The 17,326-nt window shown below is 41.2% G+C and overlaps 2 non-coding genes across 2 annotated transcripts; both read right to left on the reverse strand.

Annotated features, from left to right (window-relative positions):
* Nucleotides 1–9,791: 9,791 nt before the first annotated feature.
* Trnak-cuu (transfer RNA lysine (anticodon CUU)) lies at nt 9,792–9,864 on the reverse strand. Its single transcript has one exon. It is a non-coding gene; the product is annotated as a tRNA-Lys (tRNA).
* Nucleotides 9,865–16,663: 6,799 nt separating this feature from the next.
* Nucleotides 16,664–16,737, reverse strand: Trnai-aau (transfer RNA isoleucine (anticodon AAU)). Its single transcript has one exon. It is a non-coding gene; the product is annotated as a tRNA-Ile (tRNA).
* Nucleotides 16,738–17,326: the final 589 nt, after the last annotated feature.

The following is a 17,326-nucleotide window of genomic DNA, read 5'->3' on the forward strand; positions in this document are numbered from 1 at the left end:
AAGGCAAACCTATGTTTCTAGCATTTGTAGGCTTAGAGAAAGCTTTTGACAATGTTGACTGGACTACTCTCTTTCAAATTCTAAAGGTGGCAGGGGTAAAATACAGGGAGCGAAAGGCTATTAACAATTTGTACAGAAACTAGATAGCAGTTATAAGAGTCGAGGGACATGAAAGGGAAGCAGTGGTTGGGAAGGGAGTGAGACAGGGTTGTAGCCTCTCCCCAATGTTATTCAATCTGTTTATTGAGCAAGCAGTAAAGGAAACAAAAGAAAAATTCGGAGTAGGTATTAAAATCCATGGAGAAGAAATAAAAACCTTGAGGTTCGCCGATGACACTGTAATTCTGTCAGAGACAGCAAAGGACTTGGAAGGGCAGTTGAATGGAATGGACAGTGTCGTGAAAGGACGATATAAGATGAACATCAACAAAAGCAAAACGAGGATAATGGAACGTAGTCGAATTAAATAGGGTGATGCTGAGGGAATTAGACTAGGAAATGAGACACTTAAAATAGTAAAGGAGTTACATGCTATTTGGGGAGCAAAATAACTGATGATGGTCGAAGTAGAGAGGATGTAAAATGTAGACTGGCAATGGCAAGGAAAGCGTTTCTGAAGAAGAGAAATTTGTTAACATCGAGTATAGATTTCAGTGTCAGGAAGTCGTTTCTGAAAGTATTTGTATGGAGTGTAGCCATGTATGGAAGTGAAACATGGACGATAAATAGTTTGGACATAAAGAGAATAGAAGCTTTCGAAATGTGGTGCTACAGAAGAATGCTGAAGATTAGATGGGTAGATCACATAACTAATGAGGAGGTATTGAATAGAATTGGGGAGAAGAGAAATTTGTGGCACAACTTGACGAGAAGAAGGGACCGGTTGGTAGGACATGTTCTGAGACATCAAGGGATCACAAATTTAGCATTGGAGGGCAGCGTGGAGGGTAAAAATCGTAGAGGGAGACCAAGAGATGAATACACTAAGCAGACTCAGAAGGATGTAGGTTGCAGTAGATACTGGGAGATGAAGAAACTTGCACAGGATAGGGTAGCATGGAGAGCTGCATCAACATAACCACAACAACAACAACGTAAGATTACAGTTTTCATCGCAAATATAAATTCTTAATTATTGAAATTTTTATAAAAGATTGTCAATGTAGGTTGTTTAAACTAAGAAAAAACATAACCAAATTTTTAGGACAAAAATGAAAAATCAGATACCTTTTATTTGGGCCACGTCCAGCGTTCTGTACCACGGACGTGGTCTCACAAGAGTCAGTGTGGTAAGCGTCGTGCAAACATGAACAACAATAATTTTCACAGCATTGAGCACACCATTCAAATGCAGCATTTTACAGTTGGCAACGTACCACTGCAAAATGAACTCATCAGAATCACTGTAGAGTCAAGCTAAGCGATTTGACGATAGAAATAGCACCACACTTAAGGTGCCAGACGTACTGGAACCAAGGCGCGAAAGTCACCCATCATTGCCGAACGCTGGCGGGAAACAGAACAGCGCATCATAAAAGAGGTGGTCTATATGTGGCGGTTGGTTGACTTCTTGGGTCTCTGTTGATCTACTCGTTATCAGTGTGGGCAGATGACAGTTCCAGTACTGAAATGTATTTCGTGGATTCGGATATGGTAGCAATTGAGAGGATACCAGACGATTAGCTAATACCTTTAAAATTCAACTGTACGGTCAAATCCCTGAAATACACTTTTGCGTCACATATATCTCGCGCAGAACAATTACCCTGTGATAGGAATTTGCATCACTGTTGTTTTTAATTATAATACTATGTTAGCTAAGAACGCGAGCATTTTGTGCTTACCGCCTGGTTCCCTAACAAGCGTATGATATTGTTGGAGTTGTGTCGACTATTAATTGATGCTCTTTAAAAACTGAATGACATTCGTAGCTATGTTAATTCTGTGCTCGTCTCTTTTTACGCAGCCGCGGAAGAATACATGGTGTAATGTTTGCATCAGGTTTGTTCTTATGATGAACACAGTATATTATGAGAGTGCAGTGATCTGTTTGCGTTGGCTCTGACAGTCTTCATAGAGGCGTGCTCAACCTGTGAGAGTTTTGTTTGATGGTAGGCGCCTGGTACATACAGTGACTAACCCTAATATTCGGACACTAAGAGATTTTTACTTTGCTGCATCATAACTGTATTCTGAATAAAAGAAAAATATATCCACGTATTATATGAAAGTAGATGTCTAGTAAATAATAGCATGCATGATGTTTACACAACGCATACCACATGTTCAATAATACGATTGAAATAAAGCAATCTTCGATGGTCACTTTACTTTAATATCCGGACAGATGGCAGTGCCGCACTTGTTTTCACCGTTCGCACCGGGTTAAATACTTAGTTAGAAGGCATGTGTGCGTTTACAAGCGCGGTCGACTGTCCAAACGGTTCGATGCCACGCGAAGCAAATACTAATTTTGAGATACGACAGCTTGTGATTTGTCACAACGCGAAAGGTAAATAATATAGACAAATTGCTGCCACTCGCAACGTAAGTAAGAGGATTGTGGCAGATATCGTCAGACGATTCAGAAATGAGGACCGTATCGACTCTGTTCCGCAAAAGGGCCAGCCACCGAAGACAAGAGGCAGCTAATACGGAAAACAAAGAAGGATCCTGCACTCAGTGCACCCAGATTAGCACGTGAGCTGTTAAACGAGACTGGCAAGAAGGTACATCCTCAAACGATTCGCAGAGCACTGAGTGAAAGTAGCTGCAATGGAAGAGTGGCCAGAAGAAACAGTATGTGAATGGACGGAATCGAAGGAAGATATTGCACTTTGCCAAAGGAGTTCATTACGAAGGAGGAAATATTGTGTAACGACGTCATTTTTGCCGACGACAGTAAATTTGAGGTTTTATGGTCGGATGGACGAAGCCTAGTGTGTTAGAAGAAGAACGAAAAATTTACAGTCACAAATACATATTAAACCGACTGTAAAGCATGGAGGTGGCAACGTTCTTGTCTGGGGCTGTATATCGATATTTGGACCGGGCGGATTGGTGTTCGACAGTATTATGGACAAATATGTCTATTTGAACATATTAAAGAACAATTTACGGAAAAGCGCTGAAACCATAGCGATATCAAACACGTTCAGATTTTACCAGGACAATGACCCGAAACATAAGGCTCGCATTGTGCAGGAGCATTTGTTGTACAATTGCCCCAAAGTCTTACAACCACCACCTCAATCACCAGATCTCAACCGCATTTAGAATGTGTGGGGAGAACTGGAGTGACATATTAGAAAAACACCATAATCGTCAAAGGAGACTATGAAGCGTCGATTAAAAGAAGAATGGGACAGTCTACATGCGGACTATTTAAAAAAAGATGGTTTGTAGTATGCCGAAGCGTTTGAAAGAAGTGGTAAAACAGAATTGCTCAAAATATCGAAACATTTAATGTTCCACAAAATCTTGCCTTGAAACGTTTAGTTCTGCAAAGTGTCCGAATATTAAAGTAATGTGAATATCGGACCGAGTTGTATTTAAATAGTATTATAAAAGAACTTATGTACGTTATCTTAATGAAGTTTATGCTTTTACTTACAAGACACATCACGGAATATAATACTGGGTTATATGTTTTGTTACGAATAAAGTTATGATGCTACAAGTTTAACATATAGTGTCCGAATATTAAAGTGATTCACTATACGCAGCGAGGACAGGAAGGGGACAACGGGCGGCCCATTCATCAGCCGCTGTGATTCACTGCCAAGCAGCTCACAGCGTTAACAGCTGACTCACTGCCTCTGCGTGGGACCGGCTCTGTCAAGTCAACCATCTTACTCTCATAGGAATGGGCAAATATTTGAAAATGTATATATTCTATCGACATTTATGAAAGATGACGGTATCATCGATATTCTGATACCGATATTTTTTGCTCGTCCCTTCGGGAGAGAAGACTCGGGAGTGGAACACTCCTCGCAAGCTTTCTGCGCACGAAATATTGTAGTTACCATAAACATTTCAGACAACAGGAGTCCATTTTCCATTAAATAGCAGTGCTGTAATGTGTGTGACTTTTCTTTTACACCTGTCTATCTTTTCTTGATCCAGGCAATCGGCCCCGGGGGGTGGGGTTGGGGGGGTGGTGGTAAGGAGAGTGTACATTCTGCTACGTAGTTGGAAGCAGGAAATGATAATTTTCACCACTATAGACGCTTCACTGGTGGCACATAACGAAATACCTCTAACGATATTTTCAATATTGCCTCGAAATTTGGCAGCAGTAAATTTGCTTTCCTGATTATGTGTGCTTTACTCATTTTGAATGTCAGTATGGTAGCATTTCTTGCCTAGCGCCGTTATTTCCTGACACTTCGGCACAACAAATCGTATTGTGAATTTTTCTCGGGTTATTGGCCATGTTATGTTGTCACAACGTTTCTACGAGTTTCCTACCAGTCATCTTCAGGTGAACTGTTGCTTTTGCAGCATCTTTAAGCTGCACTATTTTTCCTGGGCCGTTCCCATCATGTATCTCTCCCAGCAGCTGTTGCAACTTTCTGGCGACATTGCACCAATAACAAACTATTTGAGCAATTTGCAAGTTTTATGGAGAAAGGCCACGAAGCAAGAAAGCAAGCAGGAGGAAAAAAAAATCAGAAATATCGCGGACGTGTTGCATCAACGTGTAAGAATAACAGAAAAACGCTTTGCATGACAGTACTCCTCATGATTTCAGTGCAATAACTAAAGTGCAAAAGTTAACCGTGTATTTGTGACGCATAGTAAATGAGTAGAATAATAGAAAAAGAGATGGGGTGATGTGTGTACATTTGTGTTATGATTTAATAGTGCGGGTTCCACATCTGCCTTGATATAAAATATTGGGAGTTACTGAGCAGTATCTCGTGTAAATTGTTTGCTAATTATAACATTCCATTTTCTGTAATCAGTGCATACTGGGCACAGACTAAGAACCACGCCAACGAAGAGACGACTGGCATTATTTCCGACTACATTCAGTTGTCAGGGATACAGTTGGGACGATCGGGTTTTAAATTCTCGTCTCGCTGTCTAAGTTTAGGTTCGTAATTAACATAATTATATCAACGACGAATGTCTGTTGACCCTGGGTTGTTCTTTGTTTCCCCTCACCGTTAAAGGCAAATAGGTACTTGAACTCAGTCTTCCTAAATACGAGTAAAGTAGTTTACCACGCCCCCCCCCCCCCTTCCCACGCGCTTGGTTCGGTTTGAGCTGTAACGGTAAAGACACAGAGGAGGGGCAGACTGTTCAGTGGTACTTCGCACATTTTGTCGTAGAACTATCTGTTTGCTGATTACATGATTAAAATAGGAGCAGTGAGGTTTGGAAAGGTTTTGTATAAACGAAACTCACAATCTTATTAGACTGATCTTGTCAGGCCCAGCTAAAGATAGGGTGTGCACCAAGTCATCAGGTCCATGAATTTGCCGATCTACTCTGGCAAATTGCTAATACTTTTTAGATGAAGACTGCCCGCAAAAACTAGGTACACGGCAAGGGCTGAATAAACCACCTATAGTACATTTACATTGCTGTTCTTGGTGCTAGAAGCTGCACTAACTTCGGGGAGTGACGAGACGTTACGTACGAAGATGCGAAGCGACTGCAAATGAGGAGGAGCGTCAGTAGTAGATTGCTTTTTCCGGAAGTGAATTATTCAGACCCGTGTAAAATCGACACTTATTGCCCATTCTTTTGTCGAATATTCTTTCAAACGCAACGAGTGACTGTGTTACTTGCCCATGTCTGTTACTTACTCCTCTGATATTCCTCGGAACTCTTTGTCCGTATAACTTTCCTGATTGTATCGCGCTCCTGTAAATTTGGTACTCCCATACCCTGAAGTTCTTTTTCTGTTTTGGTTTTACTAATTGAGTCTAGTAGTTTGAATTTTCAAGAATGTGTTTCGTTACCTAGTTTGCTTTGGTTCTTTCTGCGTGTCACAGCGTGGTAATTCTTCGCATGCTCCTTGGAACCTTAATTTAAGGGGTTTGACTGTACGTTTCCGCACTGTTTATTGGGCGATGTTTCGTATTCTATTCTTGGCCTTACGATTTTTGCTCTTAATTTTATGTGATTTTTAATTATAACTGTTCTTTTAATGCATTGTCTTTGAGAGTAAGCATTTCCTACGTGTATAATGCTGTGGTTGTCAAGCTTTTTTACTTACTCTCCACTTTTGTCTCCGATGCTAGTAAAATTTTGTAACCGCCCACTGTAGTAATGGTGGTTAATAACGTAGGACAGTAGCTTTATGCTTTAAAATTTATAAAGCAGAGTTATAGAAAGTTAAAGCAATAATAATTACATACCAAATACTTTGTTAAAATATTATGAAATCTAATAAAATGTTTTTAAAACTCCTATCACCCACCGCCGACCATTATATCTGGAACCCACACTAGTGGGTGGTAGAGACCATGTAAAAACATGTTACTGGTTTGATCGCTGTTGTAAAATATAGGGTTTTACAGATAAATTATGACTTTTTTGTTATAAATGTTTTTTGTTTACTGAACTGTCGTTTCTGTTTTCGAAAAAGGTGGAAGCTATGGCCTTCTTTCGTTTACAGTTTTTGTATTTAGCTTTTTTACACGTATATACAGGGTGTAAATGATAAATGTTTACAACTTACCACAGTGATGTAAAGGATTTTGAGACGAAAAATTTGGTACAGAACAATAAACTACGGCCTATCGAGCCGGGAAACACTCGTAAATTGGTCTACAAAAACCACCTAAGTTGTAGCATGTGCGCGTCGCGCGAGATTGTCAATAGTCTCTCGTTGTCTTTGTGCGGAGTATTAGTCCTTGAGAAAAAACGAATTTTATGTCTTTTCTACAGGAAATGTAAGGTATTATTGTCATTTTCGTCCAATCACCGACGGAAAATATAATTCACGTAGTTAAATTTTGTATTGAGTGCATTTTCGATAGAAGTCTCGATTTTGGAGTTATTCAAGAAAATCGTACAAAAGTGATCCTCAAACACACCCCACCAGTACAGCATCCCTTCAGTGTAAGGATTTTTACAATTACCTGGTTATTCATGGAACTCGCTTCTTCCACTGTAAAAAAATTGTCGATTGCACGAATTATACCCCCACATTCAACCTTTTCTGTCTTTATTGACTGGGCAATTACCGCCACCGGCTTAGCCATACAGTTGCAAATTGTAAAACGGACGTTTGTCTGCATTTTTCCTCAAAATTTTATCAGTTTTTTTAACAACGTAAAATTTACAATTAAACCGTCTATTCGTCTATCCTACTCACTAAGGAATTGCACTGCCTGTAAGGGTAAAGGTTAGATTGAATTGTAAACTTAATTATATTCTGCACAACGTTCAGAAGTCTTTTGTTTTTCTTTCATACCTTCACAGGACAGTTAAATTAATATCAGTGAAGTGTAATCGCAAATTTTTGGACAGTGGTTGAAGGAAGTGTGGTTAACCACACACTAAAAATCCTGACCGGGGAGGGAGTCGGGGAAGAGGCGGGTAAGCAGTTACCGTTTACACTAGGCGTGGGCAGCCTTTGGTGACCAATGGGTCTACTTCGCAATGTTTTTATTTCCTCATCTTTTGAGGGTGATGTTATTATGGCTTTTGTCCTTTGGATATTTACTCGTAATGTATGGTTTGCGAATGATTTTTGTGTTGTAGCTTTACTTTTGGGTTTGTCGTTGCTGTTTGTGCGTGTTTTTTTGTTTAGTGTTTCTTTAGCTGCCATACCGTGGTTGGTGGGGTGAGTGGATGATTATGGATTGATGGTCTGTTTATATTATGAGGTGATGTCTGATTTTTGTATTTTTTATTATAGATATATTTAATATGTAATTTGCTAATGTTAGGAAGAGTGCCTGCTGTTTTTTTTCCTTTACTTTGATTTTTTGGCCAAGCTTGGTTATTTGTTACCTATTAGTCAAGGAAGATCGCCTTGGGTCTTTTAATGACACTCTCCGACCGGGTCATAACGTCCTAGTGACCTTATTAGTTCATTGTGTGATTTAGGTGTGGTTTCATAGAAGGATTTTGCAAGGTCTTCGAAACGTTGCTTTAGGAGGGGGACTTCAGAGGCTTCGTGCAGGTTTAATGTAGGGAATCGGTTGGGAAGGTGTAGCGCACGTTTGAGTGCCCTGTTCTGCACTGCCTGGAGTTTCTTTGTGCGCGGCGGCGGCGTAGCCCCATACAGGACAGGCGTATTCCATTATTGGCGTGATTAGGGTACGGTAAACTCTTACGCCTGTACTTGAGGATAGAGAAATTTCTGCGTTCAGAACCGGGCATAGGGTGCTCCTACTTCCGCAGGCGCTGCGGCTTAGGCCTTCAATGTACAGTTTTCAAGTCAGCATGTTATCCAGGGTTACCCCCAGGTAATTGGCTGCCTGCCGCCACGGTAGTTCCCGTCCGCCGAACCTGAGATGGAGGGGCCTCCTCCTCAGTGGGCCTCGTTTCCCGAGGCGGCGTGTAATTAACATTGCCCGTGTTTTGTCGTGGTGTATAGTCTTTCTGCTGCGTTCAGGACTACTTGCAGTCGTCGAGTGACCAGATCCCGGTGTGCGTTTCGAGTACAGAACGCGGTATCGTCCGCATACTGTGCCGTCTTTACCAGGGGGGCGGTGGGGGTGTCAGCCGTATATAGGCTTGTAGCAGGTGGGCACGTATGCGCGTCCTTGTGGAAAGGGAGGTGTCACTTTTAACGGAGAAAGTTCTACCGGTAAGATAACTTTGTAGAAGTTTGACTATCCATCCGGGGAAGCCTTGAGTGTATAGTTTGTAAAGTAACCCATCATGCGATACTATATCGAAGGCTTTGGCTACGTCAAGTAGCACTGTGCCACCGTAGCTTCTGCGGTTGAAGGCATTTGTAGTGGCCTCAACTACCCTCATGATCTGTTGTGGGGCTGAATGTTTTGCCTGATTCTGAATTTGAACTCAGGGAGTAGTTGCTCCCTGCCAATGTGCTGCTCGACTGGTATGAGTAGGAGGCGCTCGTAGATCTGGCAGAAGACTAGTCGGTCTGTAGTGCTGTGAGAATAATGGTTCCTCTCCAGGATTGCTATCGCGACCTCTTCCGCGTGTTTCCAGCTCGTTGGATTACCAGAGGCGGGAGTTTCTTAATCAGTTGATTTGTGAGCCGGTCGTGGCGTGGTGCCTTTTTCGTCGGGAGAGACTTTATAATTTTTGCCACTTCTTCTGGGGCGAAAAGTGGTCCTCTGCTGCGAGGAAAACAGGCATCCGGCCGTGATGTCTGTTTTTCGCATTGTTTTACGCCCCTTTTACTCTTTTGACGCGAATCCTTTTGTTCCATGACAACATTAGTGTGAGGATGACATCAGATGATTAAGTGATTTTATTTGTAATTAACGTCCTGTTCTCTCTTTTAATTTGTTTTAATTTTGAAAATTTAGCCGAATGTTCGTTATCTGATATTTCAGACTTGAGGATCCCCTCCCTTTCGCGTGTAATAGAATATTTTTACTATTGCAGTTTACATCAGATGATGGAACTGTAACTGTTCCGAAACCGGTCATGGGTTAAGCAACTGTCCTGCGGTTATCTTCATTTTTCAAAATAACTCTTACTTGCTTGTATCTCGAGCATCGCAACGCAAAGAGGGGCTTGGAGTAATTTCCGAACTCACTTAAATGTGCTGTTTCTCTTATCACTGATTGCACAAAAGAATTAGTTTTGTCGTGTACCAGACAACAAAAGTTTAAAAAACCTGTCGCCCAGCGTGGGGCTCGAACCCACGACCCTGAGATTAAGAGTCTCATGCTCTACCGACTGAGCTAGCCGGGCCGCGCGAGGAGCGGGCACCCATGATGCAGTAGAAAGGTGCAATGTTGTAGTCCATCCTTTCTTTGCTGTTTGGGGAGAGATGTCAATATTTGATGTGGAAATTTGTCTTCATAGCAGCAAGACAAAACGACTTTTACCGATGGTCGACCACGAAAGCCACGCGTCTTTGGTGAAAGCAAAGTAAAATGCATTCCAGCGCTGGTCAGTAAATAAAGCACACTACGAGACTACTGCGTCTACAAAGCCTAAACTTAAAGCATCTTTGTCCATAGTTGCTGTTATATACTACAATATGGTGATATGCTCTTACAGCGATTTTTTTTTTTTTTTTTTTTTTTTTTTTTTTTTACTGCAGCTAGCGCTTTGTGCAGGCGTCTGCAATCCTGTCCTCCTCGAAAAGAAAGAAACTCCCCGAAATCAAAGTGTTACCATTTTCAACTTTTGTAGTCCTGTCTTCCTCAGTTACTTATTTTATTTATTTATTTTTATTTATTGGTTTATTTAACCTGGCAAAATTAGGGCCATCAGGCCCTCTCTTCCATCTAACCAAGCATTCTACTTATTTTACATTCATAAGTTTTTGTAGGCATGTTAAACTACATCTAGTACAAAAAGTGAAATAAACAATTACAAAGGCCCATCTGGAAAAATGCATACATGTAGAGTTTATATGCGTAGATCATAACTACTGTTATAATTAGACATTATTGAAGAGACAGATTTTAGATAGGAGTGCTAGCAGCAGGTAGTATGAGGGAGACTGATGGTGAAAGGAGGACAAGAATAGAGACATGATGAAACATAATTAAGGAAATATAAAGAAAAAGAAGATTGCGTGGCTAATAGAGATAGATGAAGAGAAAGGCATCTCAGGAGCAAGATAGGAGGCGCTAGCTTTGCTATTTGACAGCTGAGAGGATTGGCCTTGTACATTAATTTTGTGGAGAACGTTATGAGGATGATAGTAGGAAATGCTTCAACTTCTTCTTAAAAGCAGCAGGGGATTGAATTTTGCGCAAGGTAAGGGGGAGTTTGTTCCAGAGGCGGACAGCGGCAACTGACAAGGAGTTTGCAAAAGTTTTTGTTTTGTGAGTGGGCACAGTTAGGATACCAAATAAGAGTGACCTCGTGTTTCGATTATGATGGCATGACAGGTTTTTAATCTCTGAAGCAGGGTACTGGGATGCTTGCGCGAAGAGGAGTCAGTGAAGTAGACATAGAGTGTGGTAGTAACGCAATTTGTCCGGCAGCAGCCACCCTAGCTGGGAGTGTGAAGCACTAACATGATCATATCGGCGAATGTTGCAGGTGTAACGCACGCTGGCATTCATGGTTAGTTCTAGCCGTCTTTTGTTTTCACTACTCATGCCTTGTTGAATTACATCACAATAGTGGAGGTTCGGTAGAACGAGTTCTTGCACGAGCTGGCGTTTCAAGTCCTGTAGAAATATGTTCCGAAAATTTTTGAGAGCATAGATATAAGCAGACGTCTTCCGGCACACTGCGACTGTATTCTCCGCCCAGTTGAGATGCTCATCCAAAGTGACACCCAAGTTCTTAACTGTTTTCTGATATGGTATTGGAGTACCGTGGAGCAGAATAGGAGGTAGCCGTTCGCGGAAATCTGAACTTATTAATTTCTGATGTGCTATTAAGATTACTTGCGTCTTTTTTGCATTTAGTTTAAGCCCCAGGTTTATCGCCCATGTCACTACTGAAGACAGATCATTATTCATCTGAGCGATTGCAGTGTTTACATCTTCAGGTCTGACGCTTAGGTAGAGCTGGAGGTCGTCGGCATAGAAATGATATTTACAGCAGGACAGAACCGACGAAATATCGTTGACATATAAAGAAAACAAAAGTGGTCCTAAGACTGATCCTGTGGCACTCCCGAGGAAACACGTTTCCAGGAAGATTTTTCATTTACGCAGACAACACATTGCTGTCTGTCTTTTAAGTAGCTTTCAAACCATCTCATTGCACTATCTGAGAAATTAAGCTGTTGCATTTTTCTGAGCAATATGTCAAAGTTAACAGTGTCAAAAGCTTTGCTGAAGTCCAGTAGCGTCAATATTGTTGCCTTTCGGTTGTCGATGGCATATTTTAGGTCATCAGTTACTTTAATTACAGCAGTGTTCGTGCTGTGATGTTTACAGAAACCGGATTGAAATTTGTCATATGGACTGAATTCATGCAGCTGTTCAGTGATTTGATCATGAACAATACATTCAAGTGCTTTGGAAACAGCAGGCAGTATGCTAATTGGTCGGTAATCACTAGGCAGTTGCGGGTTTTCGATCTTAGGGATGGGTCGAATTATGCTTCTTTTCCATGCAGTGGGGTATATTCTGTTCACGAGGGAAAAATTAAATATGTCAGTTAAGACTGCTATTAAGATATCGGCAACATTCTTAATCATTGTTATACCGATACTGTCATTGCCTATTGCATCAGAAGAGATTCTCATTATTGCTTTTCTTGCCGTATTTATTGTTACATGTTTTAGATGGAAGGTATCGTTGTTAGTTATCCTGTTTGGGGATTCTTGTGGACGGTAATTATCAGCCGTGTGGGTATTCAGAGGTGCAGAGAAGAATTCATTTAATTCGTTAGCTGACACATGAGAACTAGTAGTTCTCTATTTTGCCTTTCCGACCCCTAAGCTACGGAGATTCTTCCATAGAGTCGTGGGCGTCAGATCGCTGCATACAAGGGAACGAGCGTGCCTGATTTTAGCATTGCGAATGCATTGTTTCACTCTGTTTCGTAGCTTTCTATATTCTTCGAAACGCTCGGGTTTCGGATCTGCCTTGAAACGCCTGTGGGCAGCATCCCTATTAGTCATCATTTGACATAATTCAGCTGTCAGCCATGGAGCAGGAGATTTTCTTACACGGATTGTGCGTTCAGGTTCATGTTTGACATAGAGGGCAGTGAGTTTATCACCAAGTTCATTAATTTTGCCGTCGATTGTAGGTTCCCTGATTATCTGATGCCATGAAATTTCTGAGTAATCGGCTGTTAGATCGTCAAGGTCAATACGTTTCATGTTCCTACAAGTTATGTAACGCGATTTGATCCTTGGGGACTGCACAGAGTAGGCCAGGAATATTACATCATGTGCTGAGAGGCATGGAGCCGAAGTTTGACCAACATCTCTTACTTTGTCAGTCTGTTTCGTTGCGATTACGTCTATAAGAGTATGTCTGTGCGCCGTATGGTGTGTAGGTTGTAATGGAAGAATGTTCATGCTATTGCAACTAAACAATCTTCTTAGGTTTATTGCGGAGGGAATGTCTCTTAGCAGGTCTATGTTCAAGTCGCCCATTACGATGACATGTTCGTATTGACACTGAAGTGAATGTAATTCCGACTGAAAGGAACTCATTGAACTTATTTTTGGTGGCTTGTACACGACGCCAGTCAAGAACTTCCTACTTTGTATATTTATTTCAATGAACATGAATCCAGCCTCTTTTTCTTCAGCAGGGTTTGACGTACATAAGACTTTCGCTTTGAGGTCTGTTCGTATATACGCGCCGACCCCGCCACCTCGCTTTTTTGATCTGTCTGCCCTAAGAAATGTGTACCCTGGGAGATGAAAAGATGCAGAGGATATGTGTGGTTTCAACCACGTTTCGGATAAGAGGATTACGTGGTAGTTTAGTTGGTTGAAGAGGAGGCTAAGTTCTTCGTAATGTGCAGGTAAAGACTGGATGTTGCAGTGAGCTGCTAAAAGCTCTGACGCGTTCCGCTGAGCAGCCTGGAGTAGGGTGGCAGACTGGTTTGTCCCTTTGTTAGGCACTACCTGCCGCGAGGGGCACTGGCCGCTGCTTCCGCCAAGTGACATAACACAGGGGTGTCCGAGATTTTGCGCGCCCTGTTTGACACCGCGAGTGCCGAAAGAAAGGCGACTGCTAGAGATTTCCTGAGGTTGCGGGAGTATAGAAAATGGATTAGCGGTATTCGGTGCAAGGAGAATATGACCAAAATAGTGACGGCTGTGTGTCACTGTGTATCCTCTGTCGTAAGAGGAGAAATGTAATTAGCGTATTTGAAACAGCTTAGGGTGGAAATAAGGGAAAGGGGAGTGATTTAAGAGGCCGTTGCTGCCAGCAGAGAGAAGTAAGCTTAATAACTATTAGCTTATCGTAGGAAGCTAGAATTAAATTTACTAAAGTGATATTCCCGGGTTCGATTCCCGGCGGGGTCAGGGATTTTCTCTGCTTCGTGATGGCTGGGTGTTGTGTGCTGTCCTTAGGTTAGTTAGGTTTAAGTAGTTCTAAGTTCTAGGGGACTGATGACCATAGATGTTAAGTCCCATAGTGCTCAGAGCCATTTGAACCATTTGAACTAAAGTGATACTGGTAGTGGTTATCGTAGGAAGCTACAGTTAGATTGAAGTTTGCTAAAGTGATACTGATAGTGATTTTTGTTATGAACAATGTAAACCGAAGAGATGGGTGATTAATGAGCTAAAGGAGAGACTTATAATTGCAATGGTACTATTACAGAATGGTAGAGAATAAGCTGGGAAAATGAAAAAAAATTACTAAAATTAAGTAAACGTTAGAACTGCAGGTACAAAAAATAGTAAAAAGTTAATACAGTTACATAAACGATTAGGTGAAGGTACAAATATGGGTATAATTAAAAAGTTAATACAATTACAAGACAGTATATCTGAGTATAGTGCTGTTAAAATTTGCAAATGGTATTAAGTTTGCACTTTTGGCTCGAGTAGCTTCACTTAATACTATTCAGTTCTGTCATGTTTATGACTGTCTTCTTTCCAGCTGCTGTCTTAATGATTACTCTGCCATCCTGAGTCCACACATTCTGAAGACCGAAATGGGATATGGCACTGTTTAAAAGCTTTAGCCGTTCGTGTCAGATCTTCCCTTATTGTAAGTCCTGTCCTTGCTAACCTCTTCTTCTGGGTAAAGATCTCTGCCCTTTTTCGGTATGAGACAAATTTAATTATTATTGGACGAGGTTTGGTAGCACCTGGTAGTTTTCGTCCCACCCGATGGCTCCTATCAATGTCTGCCTTAGTCACTTCAACGCCTAATTTTTCACGCGCAACCTGTATAAGCAGGTTGTCTGTGTCTTCTTCCTTACTTTCTGCTACTCCAAACAGTCGTAGACTATTTCGCCTCTGGTACTGTTCTAGCTCGTCTGTTGCGGCAGATAGTTTCACTTCCAAATCTCGTGCCTTTTTCTCGTATTCAGACACAGACTTTTTTAGTGCTGTAATTTCGGCAGTATTGGCCTCAACAGTTTCACGCATTTTGGCCAATACTGCTGCCGTTACTGCATCTGATATAGTGCCTGCTATCAGATCGAGATTGTCTTTATCGCGAAGCGCAGCGTTTACCTCGGAGCGGACCAGCTCCGCTATACCGGGAGCCGCGGCCACACCTTCGGTCAAGAGCGAGCCCGCCGCACCTGCTGCTTACGCGCTGCTATTGACTCTTCTGTTTACCATTTTCTCGAAGATATTGGCGCAGTACAGAAAAAAATAGCACTACTGCACAGAACACTGTTGTTTACACAATTTCCACTGGTACTAGACAACACCACCTGCGAGAACACCTTCGAATTCAACTAAATTTCGCGAGTGGAACTTAACACGTGTTGTTACGTTTATTATTAAGGATATATTGATAATTTTTACTTTTTGGACAGTCTGACTGCAATTGAATGAAACACAATTTTCGTGACATACACGTTTCGCATTTATTCTCTGCAGGGCATCTTCAGTGGTAGGTTGCGTGGACGATTTTGTACATAATATGTTTCTCTTCCATTTGTGGTGCCGTTCTTCTCCTTATAATTGTCACATTTCACTGCACTACGAACTGAACACTTCCTTCTGATGCAATGTTTAGGTTTGTGTTAAACTAGTGCTCAATACTACCTGCTTTAATCCATTTCCCCGTGTTTTTAGGTTCAGTTCTTCCGGCTATCTTTTCTGCTGCTTTGTATCTACAAGATTTAATTTGATCCCAGTCTTCACTTACTCCACCATGTTTAAAAATTTTAGCTAGGGTGTCTGTTTCAAGAGAATAGCGCTTTGCCAGTCCCTCAGTTTTCAGTTTTTCTAGTTCCCATTTAAGTTTTGCTGGCTGCTAGTTCAAACGTTTGAATCTCAGTGAAATTTTCATCAGGACCAGGTTATGATCAGTGCCTATGTTTGCAGATGGATAGCAACTGCAATCTTTTACGTGGTTCCTAAAACGTTTTTTCATTAGAATGTAATCAATCTGTTGTCTCTTTCGGTCACAAGGGGCCTTCCATGCGTATCTTCTTCGTTTGTAATGTTGGAAAAGTGTGTTTGCAACAACTAATTGGTGCCTCGAGCAGAACTCGATTAGTCGATCTCCTCTTTCATTTCTTCTTCCAAGTCCATATTTGCCAACAATTCCTTCCTCCGGTTCTTCACCCACAGTCGCGTTCCAGTCCCCCATGGCACTCAGGTTTTCATCTCCCATAACATTTTCTCTCCCATAACATAACATTTCTCATAACGTATTACTTATTTCTTCTCATATTTCGTCGATGACTGCGTCTTCTTCTTTGGATGTTGGCATGTATATTTGTATTATCACAGTGTCCTTTGGTTTAGTTTCGACTAGTATTATTCGAGAGCTATATTGCACATATTAAGGCAAAAATGGAAGTACCGCTATATTAATTAATAGAACAATTAAGTAATTACGCGTTGTGCTTGGACACAATAATACACCAGCTGAAATAATCAATTTATCACTGAACGAGCAAAAGCTAAAAATATTGGCCCGTGGGGGGATCGAACCCACGACCTTCGCGTTATTAGCACGACGCTCTAACCAACTGAGCTAACAGGCCGTTGACAAAACGGTGAAACTTTTGTACTCATACCCATCACGTAATTTGTAATAGTGGATTATAAGTTTTGAAATTGAAAATATATTGTGATAACTGTTTGAACAACTCAACTTACTTCCTAGGCAACCATGAAATGCTTATTTTTAATTATCATGAGGACATACGAAATATTTTAAGCACACAGCATCAAAGTACGACGTAACTCTTGTAAGCAGTTTCAAAAAGTAGGGAAAAGATATCTGGAGTATCAGAACATCGTATAGTATGAAGCAGACATTTCAGATTTGTTCTTGTGGCGGTGTAACCAACTCCTTGCCAGATAGTGGGTCAGAACAACTTACTCCCAAATTATTTATCAATTCGATAAAATTTGTAATATTTACAATCCAATCCAATATTAAAACAACAGTTTCATCATTTTTGGTTTGGCTGTGAGGAATGAGATTGCTAATTTAAATGGAAATATCAGTGTCTCCCTCCGTCGCTAGATTGTTATGTTTCACTGCGTGTCCTGCCAATAGAAAAAGACTAAAACATCATTACCAGGTGGAAGGTATATTATTTATTAACTGCTTACGGGAAAGCAGTT

This window comes from Schistocerca nitens, chromosome 9, assembly GCF_023898315.1.
Source record: "Schistocerca nitens isolate TAMUIC-IGC-003100 chromosome 9, iqSchNite1.1, whole genome shotgun sequence".
Lineage (NCBI taxonomy): Eukaryota > Metazoa > Arthropoda > Insecta > Orthoptera > Acrididae > Schistocerca > Schistocerca nitens.